The sequence below is a fragment of the Pseudophryne corroboree genome, chromosome 11, assembly GCF_028390025.1.
Source record: "Pseudophryne corroboree isolate aPseCor3 chromosome 11, aPseCor3.hap2, whole genome shotgun sequence".
Classification (NCBI taxonomy): domain Eukaryota; kingdom Metazoa; phylum Chordata; class Amphibia; order Anura; family Myobatrachidae; genus Pseudophryne; species Pseudophryne corroboree.
Window position 1 is genome coordinate 249,372,317 of NC_086454.1, and position 15,078 is coordinate 249,387,394.

Genomic DNA, 15,078 nt, shown 5'->3' on the forward strand with positions numbered 1-15,078 from the left:
GTCTGTGTCATTGGCCACAGAGATTATGTGCTACATGTTATCAAGCTAACATAAAACCCTAAATAAGAAGCAGATAAAAAGATTTATTTTTGTCTCAGCTGAAACAAAGACTACAATACCACTTTGCAAAAAAGATAGTCATTTCAATTAAAAACCTTTTTCTGTTATCCTCTACTGGTCGGTAATGGCCAGGAAGCTTACATGATATCGGTCTATCTATCTCACTTACTATACAGTTACTCCCTTTGAAAGTAGGGGATGCAAGTCCATTTTAGCCTGCAATCCATAGGAAAAGACACTTCTCTCTCAGTCTATACTCTGTAGGCATACAATAGTTTCAGCTTTGCTTCATTGATGTGATGTCATAATCAGGTTTAGCTCACAAGAGACTTGTCCACTACATAGCTGTCTCCTGTGTTACAGCGTGAGCCAATTTTAAGAGGATGATATGCAAATATTGTAATGCACAAAAACAGTACATGCCATGCTAGATAAAAGCAAGGGGTGACACCCAAACTAAAAACGAGGCTATGCAATTGGTGTTTCTGGTTCTTTCTTATGCTCTCAAAATCAAGTGGTATATTTTTCACGCTACAATTGGATTCGGACTTTGATTCTCCATAACCTTGAGCAACGAATCTCTGAACCTGATAAAAACTTGCAATGTTCTCCCCGTCGGGGAATCGAACCCCGGTCTCCCGCGTGACAGGCGGGGATACTCACCACTATACTAACGAGGACTAACTTGGTGAATCTGCAGGCAAAATTGGAGCTGAAAATACACCCAAAAACATGTCAGGGTGAGGTCTCGAGATGCGTCTGTGTCATTGGCCACAGAGATTATGTGCTACATGTTATCAAGCTAACATAAAACCCTAAATAAGAAGCAGATAAAAAGATTTATTTTTGTCTCAGCTGAAACAAAGACTACAATACCACTTTGCAAAAAAGATAGTCATTTCAATTAAAAACCTTTTTCTGTTATCCTCTACTGGTCGGTAATGGCCAGGAAGCTTACATGATATCGGTCTACCTATCTCACTTACTATACAGTTACTCCCTTTGAAAGTAGGGGATGCAAGTCCATTTTAGCCTGCAATTCATAGGAAAAGACACTTCTCTCTCAGTCTATACTCTGTAGGCATACAATAGTTTCAGCTTTGCTACATTGATGTGATGTCATAATCAGGTTTAGCTCACAAGAGACTTGTCCACTACATAGCTGTCTCCTGTGTTACAGCATGAGCCAATTGTAAGAGGATGATATGCAAATATTGTAATGCACAAAAACAGTACATGCCATGCTAGATAAAAGCAAGGGGTGACACCCAAACTAAAAACGAGGCTATGCAATTGGTGTTTCTGGATCTTTCTTATGCTCTCAAAATCAAGTGGTATATTTTTCACGCTACAATTGGATTCGGACTTTGATTCTCCATAACCTTGAGCAACGAATCTCTGAACCTGATAAAAACTTGCAATGTTCTCCCCGTCGGGGAATCGAACCCGGTCTCCCGCGTGACAGGCGGGGATACTCACCACTATACTAACGAGGACTAACTTGGTGAATCTGCAGGCAAAATTGGAGCTGAAAATACACCCAAAAACATGTCAGGGTGAGGTCTCGAGATGCGTCTGTGTCATTGGCCACAGAGATTATGTGCTACATGTTATCAAGCTAACATAAAACCCTTAATAAGAAGCAGATAAAAAGATTTATTTTTGTCTCAGCTGAAACAAAGACTACAATACAACTTTGCAAAAAAGATAGTCATTTCAATTAAAAACCTTTTTCTGTTATCCTCTACTGGTCGGTCATGGCCAGGAAGCTTACATGATATTGGTCTATCTATCTCACTTACTATACAGTTACTCCCTTTGAAAGTAGGGGATGCAAGTCCATTTTAGCCTGCAATCCAAAGGAAAAGACACTTCTCTCTCAGTCTATACTCTGTAGGCATACAATAGTTTCAGCTTTGCTTCATTGATGTGATGTCATAATCAGGTTTAGCTCACAAGAGACTTGTCCACTACATAGCTGTCTCCTGTGTTACAGCGTGAGCCAATTTTAAGAGGATGATATGCAAATATTGTAATGCACAAAAACAGTACATGCCATGCTAGATAAAAGCAAGGGGTGACACCCAAACTAAAAACGAGGCTATGCAATTGGTGTTTCTGGTTCTTTCTTATGCTCTCAAAATCAAGTGGTATATTTTTCACGCTACAATTGGATTCGGACTTTGATTCTCCATAACCTTGAGCAACGAATCTCTGAACCTGATAAAAACTTGCAATGTTCTCCCCGTCGGGGAATCGAACCCTGGTCTCCCGCGTGACAGGCGGGGATACTCACCACTATACTAACGAGGACTATCTTGGTGCATCTCCAGGCAAAATTGGAGCTGAAAATACATCCAAAAACATGTCAGGGTGAGGTCTCGAGATGCGTCTGTGTCATTGGCCACAGAGATTATGTGCTACATGTTATCAAGCTAACATAAAACCCTAAATAAGAAGCAGATAAAAAGATTTATTTTTGTCTCAGCTGAAACAAAGACTACAATACCACTTTGCAAAAAAGATAGTCATTTCAATTAAAAACCTTTTTCTGTTATCCTCTACTGGTCGGTAATGGCCAGGAAGCTTACATGATATCGGTCTATCTATCTCACTTACTATACAGTTACTCCCTTTGAAAGTAGGGGATGCAAGTCCATTTTAGCCTGCAATCCATAGGAAAAGACACTTCTCTCTCAGTCTATACTCTGTAGGCATACAATAGTATCAGCTTTGCTTCATTGATGTGATGTCATAATCAGGTTTAGCTCACAAGAGACTTGTCCACTACATAGCTGTCTCCTGTGTTACAGCGTGAGCCAATTTTAAGAGGATGATATGCAAATATTGTAATGCACAAAAACAGTACATGCCATGCTAGATAAAAGCAAGGGGTGACACCCAAACTAAAAACGAGGCTATGCAATTGGTGTTTCTGGTTCTTTCTTATGCTCTCAAAATCAAGTGGTATATTTTTCACGCTACAATTGGATTCGGACTTTGATTCTCCATAACCTTGAGCAACGAATCTCTGAACCTGATAAAAACTTGCAATGTTCTCCCCGTCGGGGAATCGAACCCCGGTCTCCCGCGTGACAGGCGGGGATACTCACCACTATACTAACGAGGACTAACTTGGTGAATCTGCAGGCAAAATTGGAGCTGAAAATACACCCAAAAACATGTCAGGGTGAGGTCTCGAGATGCGTCTGTGTCATTGGCCACAGAGATTATGTGCTACATGTTATCAAGCTAACATAAAACCCTAAATAAGAAGCAGATAAAAAGATTTATTTTTGTCTCAGCTGAAACAAAGACTACAATACCACTTTGCAAAAAAGATAGTCATTTCAATTAAAAACCTTTTTCTGTTATCCTCTACTGGTCGGTAATGGCCAGGAAGCTTACATGATATCGGTCTACCTATCTCACTTACTATACAGTTACTCCCTTTGAAAGTAGGGGATGCAAGTCCATTTTAGCCTGCAATTCATAGGAAAAGACACTTCTCTCTCAGTCTATACTCTGTAGGCATACAATAGTTTCAGCTTTGCTACATTGATGTGATGTCATAATCAGGTTTAGCTCACAAGAGACTTGTCCACTACATAGCTGTCTCCTGTGTTACAGCATGAGCCAATTGTAAGAGGATGATATGCAAATATTGTAATGCACAAAAACAGTACATGCCATGCTAGATAAAAGCAAGGGGTGACACCCAAACTAAAAACGAGGCTATGCAATTGGTGTTTCTGGTTCTTTCTTATGCTCTCAAAATCAAGTGGTATATTTTTCACGCTACAATTGGATTCGGACTTTGATTCTCCATAACCTTGAGCAACGAATCTCTGAACCTGATAAAAACTTGCAATGTTCTCCCCGTCGGGGAATCGAACCCCGGTCTCCCGCGTGACAGGCGGGGATACTCACCACTATACTAACGAGGACTAACTTGGTGAATCTGCAGGCAAAATTGGAGCTGAAAATACACCCAAAAACATGTCAGGGTGAGGTCTCGAGATGCGTCTGTGTCATTGGCCACAGAGATTATGTGCTACATGTTATCAAGCTAACATAAAACCCTAAATAAGAAGCAGATAAAAAGATTTATTTTTGTCTCAGCTGAAACAAAGACTACAATACCACTTTGCAAAAAAGATAGTCATTTCAATTAAAAACCTTTTTCTGTTATCCTCTACTGGTCGGTAATGGCCAGGAAGCTTACATGATATCGGTCTATCTATCTCACTTACTATACAGTTACTCCCTTTGAAAGTAGGGGATGCAAGTCCATTTTAGCCTGCAATCCATAGGAAAAGACACTTCTCTCTCAGTCTATACTCTGTAGGCATACAATAGTTTCAGCTTTGCTTCATTGATGTGATGTCATAATCAGGTTTAGCTCACAAGAGACTTGTCCACTACATAGCTGTCTCCTGTGTTACAGCGTGAGCCAATTTTAAGAGGATGATATGCAAATATTGTAATGCACAAAAACAGTACATGCCATGCTAGATAAAAGCAAGGGGTGACACCCAAACTAAAAACGAGGCTATGCAATTGGTGTTTCTGGTTCTTTCTTATGCTCTCAAAATCAAGTGGTATATTTTTCACGCTACAATTGGATTCGGACTTTGATTCTCCATAACCTTGAGCAACGAATCTCTGAACCTGATAAAAACTTGCAATGTTCTCCCCGTCGGGGAATCGAACCCCGGTCTCCCGCGTGACAGGCGGGGATACTCACCACTATACTAACGAGGACTAACTTGGTGAATCTGCAGGCAAAATTGGAGCTGAAAATACACCCAAAAACATGTCAGGGTGAGGTCTCGAGATGCGTCTGTGTCATTGGCCACAGAGATTATGTGCTACATGTTATCAAGCTAACATAAAACCCTAAATAAGAAGCAGATAAAAAGATTTATTTTTGTCTCAGCTGAAACAAAGACTACAATACCACTTTGCAAAAAAGATAGTCATTTCAATTAAAAACCTTTTTCTGTTATCCTCTACTGGTCGGTAATGGCCAGGAAGCTTACATGATATCGGTCTACCTATCTCACTTACTATACAGTTACTCCCTTTGAAAGTAGGGGATGCAAGTCCATTTTAGCCTGCAATTCATAGGAAAAGACACTTCTCTCTCAGTCTATACTCTGTAGGCATACAATAGTTTCAGCTTTGCTACATTGATGTGATGTCATAATCAGGTTTAGCTCACAAGAGACTTGTCCACTACATAGCTGTCTCCTGTGTTACAGCATGAGCCAATTGTAAGAGGATGATATGCAAATATTGTAATGCACAAAAACAGTACATGCCATGCTAGATAAAAGCAAGGGGTGACACCCAAACTAAAAACGAGGCTATGCAATTGGTGTTTCTGGTTCTTTCTTATGCTCTCAAAATCAAGTGGTATATTTTTCACGCTACAATTGGATTCGGACTTTGATTCTCCATAACCTTGAGCAACGAATCTCTGAACCTGATAAAAACTTGCAATGTTCTCCCCGTCGGGGAATCGAACCCGGTCTCCCGCGTGACAGGCGGGGATACTCACCACTATACTAACGAGGACTAACTTGGTGAATCTGCAGGCAAAATTGGAGCTGAAAATACACCCAAAAACATGTCAGGGTGAGGTCTCGAGATGCGTCTGTGTCATTGGCCACAGAGATTATGTGCTACATGTTATCAAGCTAACATAAAACCCTAAATAAGAAGCAGATAAAAAGATTTATTTTTGTCTCAGCTGAAACAAAGACTACAATACCACTTTGCAAAAAAGATAGTCATTTCAATTAAAAACCTTTTTCTGTTATCCTCTACTATACAGTTACTCCCTTTGAAAGTAGGGGATGCAAGTCCATTTTAGCCTGCAATTCATAGGAAAAGACACTTCTCTCTCAGTCTATACTCTGTAGGCATACAATAGTTTCAGCTTTGCTACATTGATGTGATGTCATAATCAGGTTTAGCTCACAAGAGACTTGTCCACTACATAGCTGTCTCCTGTGTTACAGCATGAGCCAATTGTAAGAGGATGATATGCAAATATTGTAATGCACAAAAACAGTACATGCCATGCTAGATAAAAGCAAGGGGTGATACCCAAACTAAAAACGAGGCTATGCAATTGGTGTTTCTGGTTCTTTCTTATGCTCTCAAAATCAAGTGGTATATTTTTCACGCTACAATTGGATTCGGACTTTGATTCTCCATAACCTTGAGCAACGAATCTCTGAACCTGATAAAATCTTGCAATGTTCTCCCCGTCGGGGAATCGAACCCCGGTCTCCCGCGTGACAGGCGGGGATACTCACCACTATACTAACGAGGACTAACTTGGTGAATCTGCAGGCAAAATTGGAGCTGAAAATACACCCAAAAACATGTCAGGGTGAGGTCTCGAGATGCGTCTGTGTCATTGGCCACAGAGATTATGTGCTACATGTTATCAAGCTAACATAAAACCCTAAATAAGAAGCAGATAAAAAGATTTATTTTTGTCTCAGCTGAAACAAAGACTACAATACAACTTTGCAAAAAAGATAGTCATTTCAATTAAAAACCTTTTTCTGTTATCCTCTACTGGTCGGTCATGGCCAGGAAGCTTACATGATATTGGTCTATCTATCTCACTTACTATACAGTTACTCCCTTTGAAAGTAGGGGATGCAAGTCCATTTTAGCCTGCAATCCATAGGAAAAGACACTTCTCTCTCAGTCTATACTCTGTAGGCATACAATAGTATCAGCTTTGCTTCATTGATGTGATGTCATAATCAGGTTTAGCTCACAAGAGACTTGTCCACTACATAGCTGTCTCCTGTGTTACAGCGTGAGCCAATTTTAAGAGGATGATATGCAAATATTGTAATGCACAAAAACAGTACATGCCATGCTAGATAAAAGCAAGGGGTGACACCCAAACTAAAAACGAGGCTATGCAATTGGTGTTTCTGGTTCTTTCTTATGCTCTCAAAATCAAGTGGTATATTTTTCACGCTACAATTGGATTCGGACTTTGATTCTCCATAACCTTGAGCAACGAATCTCTGAACCTGATAAAAACTTGCAATGTTCTCCCCGTCGGGGAATCGAACCCCGGTCTCCCGCGTGACAGGCGGGGATACTCACCACTATACTAACGAGGACTAACTTGGTGAATCTGCAGGCAAAATTGGAGCTGAAAATACACCCAAAAACATGTCAGGGTGAGGTCTCGAGATGCGTCTGTGTCATTGGCCAAAGAGATTATGTGCTACATGTTATCAAGCTAACATAAAACCCTAAATAAGAAGCAGATAAAAAGATTTATTTTTGTCTCAGCTGAAACAAAGACTACAATACAACTTTGCAAAAAAGATAGTTATTTCAATTAAAAACCTTTTTCTGTTATCCTCTACTGGTCGGTCATGGCCAGGAAGCTTACATGATATCGGTCTATCTATCTCACTTACTATACAGTTACTCCCTTTGAAAGTAGGGGATGCAAGTCCATTTTAGCCTGCAATCCATAGGAAAAGACACTTCTCTCTCAGTCTATACTCTGTAGGCATACAATAGTTTCAGCTTTGCTTCATTGATGTGATGTCATAATCAGGTTTAGCTCACAAGAGACTTGTCCACTACATAGCTGTCTCCTGTGTTACAGCGTGAGCCAATTTTAAGAGGATGATATGCAAATATTGTAATGCACAAAAACAGTACATGCCATGCTAGATAAAAGCAAGGGGTGACACCCAAACTAAAAACGAGGCTATGCAATTGGTGTTTCTGGTTCTTTCTTATGCTCTCAAAATCAAGTGGTATATTTTTCACGCTACAATTGGATTCGGACTTTGATTCTCCATAACCTTGAGCAACGAATCTCTGAACCTGATAAAAACTTGCAATGTTCTCCCCGTCGGGGAATCGAACCCCGGTCTCCCACGTGACAGGCGGGGATACTCACCACTATACTAACGAGGACTAACTTGGTGAATCTGCAGGCAAAATTGGAGCTGAAAATACACCCAAAAACATGTCAGGGTGAGGTCTCGAGCTGCGTCTGTGTCATTGGCCACAGAGATTATGTGCTACATGTTATCAAGCTAACATAAAACCCTAAATAAGAAGCAGATAAAAAGATTTATTTTTGTCTCAGCTGAAACAAAGACTACAATACCACTTTGCAAAAAAGATAGTCATTTCAATTAAAAACCTTTTTCTGTTATCCTCTACTGGTCGGTAATGGCCAGGAAGCTTACATGATATCGGTCTACCTATCTCACTTACTATACAGTTACTCCCTTTGAAAGTAGGGGATGCAAGTCCATTTTAGCCTGCAATTCATAGGAAAAGACACTTCTCTCTCAGTCTATACTCTGTAGGCATACAATAGTATCAGCTTTGCTTCATTGATGTGATGTCATAATCAGGTTTAGCTCACAAGAGACTTGTCCACTACATAGCTGTCTCCTGTGTTACAGCGTGAGCCAATTTTAAGAGGATGATATGCAAATATTGTAATGCACAAAAACAGTACATGCCATGCTAGATAAAAGCAAGGGGTGACACCCAAACTAAAAACGAGGCTATGCAATTGGTGTTTCTGGTTCTTTCTTATGCTCTAAAAATCAAGTGGTATATTTTACACGCTACAATTGGATTCGGACTTTGATTCTCCATAACCTTGAGCAACGAATCTCTGAACCTGATAAAAACTTGCAATGTTCTCCCCGTCGGGGAATCGAACCCCGGTCTCCCGCGTGACAGGCGGGGATACTCACCACTATACTAACGAGGACTAACTTGGTGAATCTGCAGGCAAAATTGGAGCTGAAAATACACCCAAAAACATGTCAGGGTGAGGTCTCGAGATGCGTCTGTGTCATTGGCCACAGAGATTATGTGCTACATGTTATCAAGCTAACATAAAACCCTAAATAAGAAGCAGATAAAAAGATTTATTTTTGTCTCAGCTGAAACAAAGACTACAATACAACTTTGCAAAAAAGATAGTTATTTCAATTAAAAACCTTTTTCTGTTATCCTCTACTGGTCGGTAATGGCCAGGAAGCTTACATGATATCGGTCTATCTATCTCACTTACTATACAGTTACTCCCTTTGAAAGTAGGGGATGCAAGTCCATTTTAGCCTGCAATCCATAGGAAAAGACACTTCTCTCTCAGTCTATACTCTGTAGGCATACAATAGTATCAGCTTTGCTTCATTGATGTGATGTCATAATCAGGTTTAGCTCACAAGAGACTTGTCCACTACATAGCTGTCTCCTGTGTTACAGCGTGAGCCAATTTTAAGAGGATGATATGCAAATATTGTAATGCACAAAAACAGTACATGCCATGCTAGATAAAAGCAAGGGGTGACACCCAAACTAAAAACGAGGCTATGCAATTGGTGTTTCTGGTTCTTTCTTATGCTCTCAAAATCAAGTGGTATATTTTTCACGCTACAATTGGATTCGGACTTTGATTCTCCATAACCTTGAGCAACGAATCTCTGAACCTGATAAAAACTTGCAATGTTCTCCCCGTCGGGGAATCGAACCCCGGTCTCCCGCGTGACAGGCGGGGATACTCACCACTATACTAACGAGGACTAACTTGGTGAATCTGCAGGCAAAATTGGAGCTGAAAATACACCCAAAAACATGTCAGGGTGAGGTCTCGAGATGCGTCTGTGTCATTGGCCACAGAGATTATGTGCTACATGTTATCAAGCTAACATAAAACCCTAAATAAGAAGCAGATAAAAAGATTTATTTTTGTCTCAGCTGAAACAAAGACTACAATACCACTTTGCAAAAAAGATAGTCATTTCAATTAAAAACCTTTTTCTGTTATCCTCTACTGGTCGGTAATGGCCAGGAAGCTTACATGATATCGGTCTACCTATCTCACTTACTATACAGTTACTCCCTTTGAAAGTAGGGGATGCAAGTCCATTTTAGCCTGCAATTCATAGGAAAAGACACTTCTCTCTCAGTCTATACTCTGTAGGCATACAATAGTTTCAGCTTTGCTACATTGATGTGATGTCATAATCAGGTTTAGCTCACAAGAGACTTGTCCACTACATAGCTGTCTCCTGTGTTACAGCATGAGCCAATTGTAAGAGGATGATATGCAAATATTGTAATGCACAAAAACAGTACATGCCATGCTAGATAAAAGCAAGGGGTGATACCCAAACTAAAAACGAGGCTATGCAATTGGTGTTTCTGGTTCTTTCTTATGCTCTCAAAATCAAGTGGTATATTTTTCACGCTACAATTGGATTCGGACTTTGATTCTCCATAACCTTGAGCAACGAATCTCTGAACCTGATAAAAACTTGCAATGTTCTCCCCGTCGGGGAATCGAACCCCGGTCTCCCGCGTGACAGGCGGGGATACTCACCACTATACTAACGAGGACTAACTTGGTGAATCTGCAGGCAAAATTGGAGCTGAAAATACACCCAAAAACATGTCAGGGTGAGGTCTCGAGATGCGTCTGTGTCATTGGCCACAGAGATAATGTGCTACATGTTATCAAGCTAACATAAAACCCTAAATAAGAAGCAGATAAAAAGATTTATTTTTGTCTCAGCTGAAACAAAGACTACAATACCACTTTGCAAAAAAGATAGTCATTTCAATTAAAAACCTTTTTCTGTTATCCTCTTCTGGTCGGTAATGGCCAGGAAGCTTACATGATATCGGTCTATCTATCTCACTTACTATACAGTTACTCCCTTTGAAAGTAGGGGATGCAAGTCCATTTTAGCCTGCAATCCATAGGAAAAGACACTTCTCTCTCAGTCTATACTCTGTAGGCATACAATAGTTTCAGCTTTGCTTCATTGATGTGATGTCATAATCAGGTTTAGCTCACAAGAGACTTGTCCACTACATAGCTGTCTCCTGTGTTACAGCGTGAGCCAATTTTAAGAGGATGATATGCAAATATTGTAATGCACAAAAACAGTACATGCCATGCTAGATAAAAGCAAGGGGTGACACCCAAACTAAAAACGAGGCTATGCAATTGGTGTTTCTGGTTCTTTCTTATGCTCTCAAAATCAAGTGGTATATTTTTCACGCTACAATTGGATTCGGACTTTGATTCTCCATAACCTTGAGCAACGAATCTCTGAACCTGATAAAAACTTGCAATGTTCTCCCCGTCGGGGAATCGAACCCCGGTCTCCCGCGTGACAGGCGGGGATACTCACCACTATACTAACGAGGACTAACTTGGTGAATCTGCAGGCAAAATTGGAGCTGAAAATACACCCAAAAACATGTCAGGGTGAGGTCTCGAGCTGCGTCTGTGTCATTGGCCACAGAGATTATGTGCTACATGTTATCAAGCTAACATAAAACCCTAAATAAGAAGCAGATAAAAAGATTTATTTTTGTCTCAGCTGAAACAAAGACTACAATACCACTTTGCAAAAAAGATAGTCATTTCAATTAAAAACCTTTTTCTGTTATCCTCTACTGGTCGGTAATGGCCAGGAAGCTTACATGATATCGGTCTACCTATCTCACTTACTATACAGTTACTCCCTTTGAAAGTAGGGGATGCAAGTCCATTTTAGCCTGCAATTCATAGGAAAAGACACTTCTCTCTCAGTCTATACTCTGTAGGCATACAATAGTTTCAGCTTTGCTACATTGATGTGATGTCATAATCAGGTTTAGCTCACAAGAGACTTGTCCACTACATAGCTGTCTCCTGTGTTACAGCATGAGCCAATTGTAAGAGGATGATATGCAAATATTGTAATGCACAAAAACAGTACATGCCATGCTAGATAAAAGCAAGGGGTGATACCCAAACTAAAAACGAGGCTATGCAATTGGTGTTTCTGGTTCTTTCTTATGCTCTCAAAATCAAGTGGTATATTTTTCACGCTACAATTGGATTCGGACTTTGATTCTCCATAACCTTGAGCAACGAATCTCTGAACCTGATAAAAACTTGCAATGTTCTCCCCGTCGGGGAATCGAACCCCGGTCTCCCGCGTGACAGGCGGGGATACTCACCACTATACTAACGAGGACTAACTTGGAGAATCTGCAGGCAAAATTGGAGCTGAAAATACACCCAAAAACATGTCAGGGTGAGGTCTCGAGATGCGTCTGTGTCATTGGCCACAGAGATTATGTGCTACATGTTATCAAGCTAACATAAAACCCTAAATAAGAAGCAGATAAAAAGATTTATTTTTGTCTCAGCTGAAACAAAGACTACAATACCACTTTGCAAAAAAGATAGTCATTTCAATTAAAAACCTTTTTCTGTTATCCTCTACTGGTCGGTAATGGCCAGGAAGCTTACATGATATCGGTCTACCTATCTCACTTACTATACAGTTACTCCCTTTGAAAGTAGGGGATGCAAGTCCATTTTAGCCTGCAATTCATAGGAAAAGACACTTCTCTCTCAGTCTATACTCTGTAGGCATACAATAGTTTCAGCTTTGCTACATTGATGTGATGTCATAATCAGGTTTAGCTCACAAGAGACTTGTCCACTACATAGCTGTCTCCTGTGTTACAGCATGAGCCAATTGTAAGAGGATGATATGCAAATATTGTAATGCACAAAAACAGTACATGCCATGCTAGATAAAAGCAAGGGGTGATACCCAAACTAAAAACGAGGCTATGCAATTGGTGTTTCTGGTTCTTTCTTATGCTCTCAAAATCAAGTGGTATATTTTTCACGCTACAATTGGATTCGGACTTTGATTCTCCATAACCTTGAGCAACGAATCTCTGAACCTGATAAAAACTTGCAATGTTCTCCCCGTCGGGGAATCGAACCCCGGTCTCCCGCGTGACAGGCGGGGATACTCACCACTATACTAACGAGGACTATCTTGGTGCATCTCCAGGCAAAATTGGAGCTGAAAATACATCCAAAAACATGTCAGGGTGAGGTCTCGAGATGCGTCTGTGTCATTGGCCACAGAGATTATGTGCTACATGTTATCAAGCTAACATAAAACCCTAAATAAGAAGCAGATAAAAAGATTTATTTTTGTCTCAGCTGAAACAAAGACTACAATACCACTTTGCAAAAAAGATAGTCATTTCAATTAAAAACCTTTTTCTGTTATCCTCTACTGGTCGGTCGTGGCCAGGAAGCTTACATGATATCGGTCTATCTATCTCACTTACTATACAGTTACTCCCTTTGAAAGTAGGGGATGCAAGTCCATTTTAGCCTGCAATTCATAGGAAAGGACACTTCTCTCTCAGTCTATACTCTGTAGGCATACAATAGTTTCAGCTTTGCTACATTGATGTGATGTCATAATCAGGTTTAGCTCACAAGAGACTTGTCCACTACATAGCTGTCTCCTGTGTTACAGCGTGAGCCAATTTTAAGAGGATGATATGCAAATATTGTAATGCACAAAAACAGTACATGCCATGCTAGATAAAAGCAAGGGGTGACACCCAAACTAAAAACGAGGCTATGCAATTGGTGTTTCTGGTTCTTTCTTATGCTCTCAAAATCAAGTGGTATATTTTTCACGCTACAATTGGATTCGGACTTTGATTCTCCATAACCTTGAGCAACGAATCTCTGAACCTGATAAAAACTTGCAATGTTCTCCCCGTCGGGGAATCGAACCCCGGTCTCCCGCGTGACAGGCGGGGATACTCACCACTATACTAACGAGGACTAACTTGGTGAATCTGCAGGCAAAATTGGAGCTGAAAATACACCCAAAAACATGTCAGGGTGAGGTCTCGAGATGCGTCTGTGTCATTGGCCACAGAGATTATGTGCTACATGTTATCAAGCTAACATAAAACCCTAAATAAGAAGCAGATAAAAAGATTTATTTTTGTCTCAGCTGAAACAAAGACTACAATACCACTTTGCAAAAAAGATAGTCATTTCAATTAAAAACCTTTTTCTGTTATCCTCTACTGGTCGGTAATGGCCAGGAAGCTTACATGATATCGGTCTACCTATCTCACTTACTATACAGTTACTCCCTTTGAAAGTAGGGGATGCAAGTCCATTTTAGCCTGCAATTCATAGGAAAAGACACTTCTCTCTCAGTCTATACTCTGTAGGCATACAATAGTTTCAGCTTTGCTACATTGATGTGATGTCATAATCAGGTTTAGCTCACAAGAGACTTGTCCACTACATAGCTGTCTCCTGTGTTACAGCATGAGCCAATTGTAAGAGGATGATATGCAAATATTGTAATGCACAAAAACAGTACATGCCATGCTAGATAAAAGCAAGGGGTGATACCCAAACTAAAAACGAGGCTATGCAATTGGTGTTTCTGGTTCTTTCTTATGCTCTCAAAATCAAGTGGTATATTTTTCACGCTACAATTGGATTCGGACTTTGATTCTCCATAACCTTGAGCAACGAATCTCTGAACCTGATAAAATCTTGCAATGTTCTCCCCGTCGGGGAATCGAACCCCGGTCTCCCGCGTGACAGGCGGGGATACTCACCACTATACTAACGAGGACTAACTTGGTGAATCTGCAGGCAAAATTGGAGCTGAAAATACACCCAAAAACATGTCAGGGTGAGGTCTCGAGATGCGTCTGTGTCATTGGCCACAGAGATTATGTGCTACATGTTATCAAGCTAACATAAAACCCTAAATAAGAAGCAGATAAAAAGATTTATTTTTGTCTCAGCTGAAACAAAGACTACAATACAACTTTGCAAAAAAGATAGTCATTTCAATTAAAAACCTTTTTCTGTTATCCTCTACTGGTCGGTCATGGCCAGGAAGCTTACATGATATTGGTCTATCTATCTCACTTACTATACAGTTACTCCCTTTGAAAGTAGGGGATGCAAGTCCATTTTAGCCTGCAATCCATAGGAAAAGACACTTCTCTCTCAGTCTATACTCTGTAGGCATACAATAGTATCAGCTTTGCTTCATTGATGTGATGTCATAATCAGGTTTAGCTCACAAGAGACTTGTCCACTACATAGCTGTCTCCTGTGTTACAGCGTGA

The 15,078-nt window shown here is 40.3% G+C and overlaps 16 non-coding genes across 16 annotated transcripts; all 16 read right to left on the reverse strand.

Moving 5' to 3' along the window:
* Nucleotides 1–668: 668 nt before the first annotated feature.
* TRNAD-GUC (transfer RNA aspartic acid (anticodon GUC)) lies at nucleotides 669–740 on the reverse strand. Its single transcript has one exon. It is a non-coding gene; the product is annotated as a tRNA-Asp (tRNA).
* Nucleotides 741–2,301: 1,561 nt separating this feature from the next.
* Nucleotides 2,302–2,373, reverse strand: TRNAD-GUC (transfer RNA aspartic acid (anticodon GUC)). The gene has a single exon. It is a non-coding gene; the product is annotated as a tRNA-Asp (tRNA).
* A 745-nt stretch (nucleotides 2,374–3,118) lies between these two features.
* TRNAD-GUC (transfer RNA aspartic acid (anticodon GUC)) lies at nucleotides 3,119–3,190 on the reverse strand. Its single transcript has one exon. It is a non-coding gene; the product is annotated as a tRNA-Asp (tRNA).
* A 745-nt stretch (nucleotides 3,191–3,935) lies between these two features.
* TRNAD-GUC (transfer RNA aspartic acid (anticodon GUC)) lies at nucleotides 3,936–4,007 on the reverse strand. Its single transcript has one exon. It is a non-coding gene; the product is annotated as a tRNA-Asp (tRNA).
* A 745-nt stretch (nucleotides 4,008–4,752) lies between these two features.
* Nucleotides 4,753–4,824, reverse strand: TRNAD-GUC (transfer RNA aspartic acid (anticodon GUC)). Its single transcript has one exon. It is a non-coding gene; the product is annotated as a tRNA-Asp (tRNA).
* A 1,507-nt stretch (nucleotides 4,825–6,331) lies between these two features.
* On the reverse strand, nucleotides 6,332–6,403 carry TRNAD-GUC (transfer RNA aspartic acid (anticodon GUC)). The gene has a single exon. It is a non-coding gene; the product is annotated as a tRNA-Asp (tRNA).
* A 745-nt stretch (nucleotides 6,404–7,148) lies between these two features.
* TRNAD-GUC (transfer RNA aspartic acid (anticodon GUC)) lies at nucleotides 7,149–7,220 on the reverse strand. Its single transcript has one exon. It is a non-coding gene; the product is annotated as a tRNA-Asp (tRNA).
* Nucleotides 7,221–7,965: 745 nt separating this feature from the next.
* TRNAD-GUC (transfer RNA aspartic acid (anticodon GUC)) lies at nucleotides 7,966–8,037 on the reverse strand. Its single transcript has one exon. It is a non-coding gene; the product is annotated as a tRNA-Asp (tRNA).
* A 745-nt stretch (nucleotides 8,038–8,782) lies between these two features.
* TRNAD-GUC (transfer RNA aspartic acid (anticodon GUC)) lies at nucleotides 8,783–8,854 on the reverse strand. The gene has a single exon. It is a non-coding gene; the product is annotated as a tRNA-Asp (tRNA).
* Nucleotides 8,855–9,599: 745 nt separating this feature from the next.
* On the reverse strand, nucleotides 9,600–9,671 carry TRNAD-GUC (transfer RNA aspartic acid (anticodon GUC)). Its single transcript has one exon. It is a non-coding gene; the product is annotated as a tRNA-Asp (tRNA).
* Nucleotides 9,672–10,416: 745 nt separating this feature from the next.
* TRNAD-GUC (transfer RNA aspartic acid (anticodon GUC)) lies at nucleotides 10,417–10,488 on the reverse strand. Its single transcript has one exon. It is a non-coding gene; the product is annotated as a tRNA-Asp (tRNA).
* Nucleotides 10,489–11,233: 745 nt separating this feature from the next.
* On the reverse strand, nucleotides 11,234–11,305 carry TRNAD-GUC (transfer RNA aspartic acid (anticodon GUC)). The gene has a single exon. It is a non-coding gene; the product is annotated as a tRNA-Asp (tRNA).
* A 745-nt stretch (nucleotides 11,306–12,050) lies between these two features.
* TRNAD-GUC (transfer RNA aspartic acid (anticodon GUC)) lies at nucleotides 12,051–12,122 on the reverse strand. Its single transcript has one exon. It is a non-coding gene; the product is annotated as a tRNA-Asp (tRNA).
* Nucleotides 12,123–12,867: 745 nt separating this feature from the next.
* Nucleotides 12,868–12,939, reverse strand: TRNAD-GUC (transfer RNA aspartic acid (anticodon GUC)). Its single transcript has one exon. It is a non-coding gene; the product is annotated as a tRNA-Asp (tRNA).
* A 745-nt stretch (nucleotides 12,940–13,684) lies between these two features.
* TRNAD-GUC (transfer RNA aspartic acid (anticodon GUC)) lies at nucleotides 13,685–13,756 on the reverse strand. Its single transcript has one exon. It is a non-coding gene; the product is annotated as a tRNA-Asp (tRNA).
* A 745-nt stretch (nucleotides 13,757–14,501) lies between these two features.
* Nucleotides 14,502–14,573, reverse strand: TRNAD-GUC (transfer RNA aspartic acid (anticodon GUC)). Its single transcript has one exon. It is a non-coding gene; the product is annotated as a tRNA-Asp (tRNA).
* Nucleotides 14,574–15,078: the final 505 nt, after the last annotated feature.